Here is a 4,579-nt window from a genome sequence, read left to right as displayed (position 1 = left end):
AAGAAGAAGGGGGCGCCTGGGTGGCGCAGTCGGTTAAGCGTCCGACTTCAGCCAGGTCACGATCTCGCGGTCCGTGAGTTCGAGCCCCGCGTCAGGCTCTGGGCTGATGGCTCAGAGCCTGGAGCCTGTTTCTGATTCTGTGTCTCCCTCTCTCTCTGCCCCTCCCCCGTTCATGCTCTGTCTCTCTCTGTCCCAAAAATAAATAAACGTTGAAAAAAAAATTTTTTTTAAAAAAATAAAAATAAATTAAAAAAAATTAAAAAAAAAAAGAAGAAGAAGAAGAACACCAAAGATCTACCTTGTCCATGAAAAGAAGATGAAAATGACACACAGCAATCCAAGGAAGCAATGAAAAGGAATAGAAACACAAGTCAACTCGGAGAAACTGAAGTCCCAAGCCTGAGCAAATGCTTAAGTTGCTTCTGGATTTATGTTATCTACATGATGCTGGATCCTCAAGCGGTGAAATTAATTCTAAACCTGGTTTAGGATCCTTGGAATACCATATAGCCCCACAGAAAGCAAGAAAGAGCTCTGTCACAATGTTTTCATAACCCAGGGCAAATGGGACTCTCACTAAACAAACACCTACTGCAGAAGAGCTCACGATAAAATATCATAAACTAGACAAGGAAGCAATCCACCATAAGGAAGAGTCAGCAGACACAACAAATAGGAGAATTAACATTCCAAGAACTGTGCATGATAGAAAAACATGAAAAGCACTCTACAATAAGCATACTTAAAACTACCAAAGATTAAAGACAAGAAAATAAACCATAATGAAAACATTGCACTATTAACAAAAGCACTTTACTGAGGGAAAAAATAAAACCTAGGGAAAGACACACCATTGAAATTAGACTCAATGACCCATTAAACAGTAGACTGGATCCAGCTGATAAGAGAATTAGTGAATTGGAAGATAGAGCTGATGAAATCATTCAAACTATGGAGAGGGAGAAGTGAAGAGATTGAAGGTATGAAAGAATAGTTAAATGACACTAGGGAAAGCTTAAGACAGCATTAGCAACAAAAGAGTATAGAAAAAAAAAAAAAAAACCACCAGAATATCTTCCAAAGGCCAAGAGAAAACTGTCAAACTAAAATTTTATGTCCATTAAGTTTCCATGTAAATTATAATAATATAGGGGCACCTGGGTGGCTCAGTTGGTTGAGCATCTGGCTCTCGATTTCTGCTCAGGTCATGAGCTCACAGTTTGTGGGATTGAGCCCCAAGTTGGGTTCTGTGCTGGCTGCACGGAGCCTACATGGGATTCTCTCTCTTCTCTCTGCCCCTTCCTCATGCTCTCTCTCTCAGAATACATAAATAAACATTTAAAGATATAAATTATATGAAGTTAAGACATTTTAAGGCAAAGATTGAGAATGTTCGCCAAAGACTTTCACAAAAATACCACCAAAAGATATAAACTTTAGGGGCGCCTGGGTGGCTCAGTTGGTTAAGCATCCAACTCTTGATTTTGGCTCAGGTCATGATTTCACTGTTTGGTTCATGAGTTCCAGTCCATCGATGGGTTCTCAGCATGGAGCCCACTTAGGATCCCCTATTCCCCTCTCTCTCTGCCCTTCCTCTCTTGTGCTTTTGCTCTCTCTCAAAAAATAAACATAAAAAAAAGATATACTTCATAAGAAGGGAGCAAATAAGAAGGAAGGAGTGAAATGCAAGAAGGAATGGTGAGCAGAGAAATTTATAAATATGTTAGTGAATCGTGAATCTAAACAAGTACTTGAAAGCCACTGTTAGTGGAGTGTAAATTGATCCAACTACTTTATAGAGCAAGCAGTCTGGCAATAATCAATTTGCACATATTCTATGACTCCGAGATTCTATTTCTTGGTACCTACCTTAGAGAAGTGCTTACCTATGTGCCTAGGAAGCATGCACAGCACTAACCACTAAGGTATTGTTTTCTAACACAGAAAACTCAAAACAACCTAAATGCCCATTACCAGAATAATGGATAAGTAGATTGTGGATATTCAAACACTGAAATCGTATTCAGCCATTAAAATTCATGAATTGGGGCTAAATAAAACTTGGAGAAATGTTTAAAAAATTTTTAGAGAAAAAAAGAAAAAAAGTTTGCAGAATTTTTATTTTATTTATTTTTTAAGTAATCTCTGTGTGCAAAGTGCGGCTCAAACTCACAACCCGGAGATCAAGAGCTGCATGTTCTACCAGCTGAGCAAATCAGTATTTTGTTGCTTGTGGATACATACATATAAAGAAAAACTGTAAAATAATAAATAGGAGGGCTATCTGTGAATCAAATGTGGCAAGAATGGACAGTTGGATTTCAGCGGTGAGTACGTGGATATTTGTGGTTATACTCTGTACTGTACCTTTCTGGTTTGTTGTTGTTGTTTTAAATGAAGGGATCTTGGCATTTTAGAAATAAGGGTAAAGGGGGATAAATGGCTGCATCGATCCTCAAAGAGGATGATCTGATGGGATGGGATTAGGGGACAGGCTGAGTCCAGAGTCCAGGGATTACAAGGATTAATTCAGATCATCCCCCTAAGCTGATTACCTGGCTGGCGCCCCCACCACTCCTGGCCCTTCAGATATGCATCCCTGGACCACAGTCAACTCCCCCTCCCCCAATGCCCGCCAAGCCCTTACCTCCTGACTCCTAACTTCACCCCTACCTTCAACCCAGTACTGATGCGTCCAGGATTTGCCCAAATTTGGGTCCTGAAAATAGACTGGTTCAGGTCTCTCCTGAAAGCTCCCCAAATCAAAGGTGAATAGTGACCTGTACCCCAGGAGCCAGGGAGAGATCAGTCCTAAGACTCAGGATCAGAACTCCCTGAGGAGAGCCTGGATCACTGGATGTCACAGTTGACAACTTCCTCTCCTGCCCCTCCCTCCATGAACCAAGAAGTCAACGGTCAAGGTCAAATGCTAACTGAACTTGCTGGCTGAGCCAGGACTAGAAGGAGCTGTGTTTAGGCAAAACAGCTATTGGGGTTCCAACATTCCAGTCTCTGTCAGTCTCCTGAACTCTACACCCCCATCCTGACACCTCACCACCCCCGCGCCAGTCATGTCCGGACAGGCCTGATATCTACCGCAGGCTCTCTGAAAAGGGTCTTTGTAGGCTTGTTCAACAGCCTTGCCCCACAAATGGATTACCTTGGCCACAGGATCTGGGGTATAATCCTGTCCTCCGGGGGAGCAAATGAAATCTCCTTGATCTAGCACCAGGCTGGGGGTTTGAGAGGGAGAAAAAAAGGAGGGAGCGGGAAGAAAGAGACTTATAGGGCAACATTACAGTTAATAGGCAACATTTAACTCCCTAAGTGTGAAATCATCTATTACATGATAAGACAACGTATTAACTGTGTAGTTAGAGATTTACCTCTCTCATTTATTGTGTCAGGTGTCGATGGAGATGCTAGAGATACAAAAATGACTAAGATACCTCCCAATCTTCCAGAAGCTGGGCAGACACAAGAGTCAATTGAGACCTCAAATTGACAGGCGCTGCCCTAGAGGGAAGGAGGCCAGGGTAGAGCCCAGCAAGGGCCTCTCCTGGTCCAGGGGTGGGCATCAGGGAAGGCCGCCTAGAGGTGACTCCCGACTGAGGGTTGAAGAATAAGTGGGGGGTGTCCAAGCAAAGAAGGGCTTCTTTCCTGAGGAATGTGGAGGGTTTGTGAAACGAAGCCTGTGGGGGTGAACACAGACAACGTATGCCCATAACCTGCCGAATGCACATGCAAGAAAAGGGATTGGTGTGTGTCCCTGGCTCAGAAATCTAACACTTTTCTGGGTGTGCTGGGACTGCCTGGTTCCCAAGTGTACCCACTTCTTTCCTGGCTGAGACCTGTTGAGACATGAGAACAACTCAAGATCCGGCACCCGGTAGGAGTTCCTTGAATGAATGATTGAATAAGCGAAATAAGCTGGGTTTCCACATCTGCCATGTACGAGAGCGAAAATCAGCAGTGCTCACTCTGAACAGGCTACAGGGGCAGGGTAGGTAGTGGTTCAGGCTCACAGCGCACAGGGTGTGGGGCCAGGTGGGAAGGCACAGTGGTGGAGAGAAGAGGTCTTCAGGCAGCGAGGGCTGTGTGGGATCAGGAGCCGCCCTCCCGAAAGGGTCTCCGGTTCTAGGCTTGTTGCGGGCGCGGGGGAAGCAAAGGAGATCAGGACCCCTCAGTCCGTATATCTCCGCCTTGGCTTCCCTCCTCCAGCCCTCAAGCAGCCCTGGGATGCAGGAGGCCACCGCGCGGGAACGGGGACGGCGGCCGGGGGTCCGCGCTGACTGCGGAAGTGGGGGACGCCGGGTCTGTTTGGTGGGCGTGTGAGTTTCCGCGCGTTTGGAGGAAACAGGACCGGAGGATCCGTCCCGCTTTGTCCCTTTCCTCCCCCATCACTGCGCGGGACGGGGCTCTGACACCTGGCCCCGAGGGGTCCCCGTGCGCAGCCGACTCCGGGCAGGACCCTTCGCCAGAACCAGGGGATCTCGTGGCCACTCCTAGGGCAACCTCCAGCTCCGAATAGCTCCCGTCCGCTCCCCCTCTCCTCCACGCGGGCCCTGAGGCTTGTCTG

Source organism: Herpailurus yagouaroundi, unplaced genomic scaffold (genome assembly GCF_014898765.1).
Source record: "Herpailurus yagouaroundi ecotype Mexico unplaced genomic scaffold, PumYag 100, whole genome shotgun sequence".
Classification (NCBI taxonomy): Eukaryota; Metazoa; Chordata; class Mammalia; order Carnivora; family Felidae; genus Herpailurus; species Herpailurus yagouaroundi.
The sequence above is the reverse complement of the archived record's forward strand: the minus strand, read 5'-3'. Positions refer to the sequence as shown.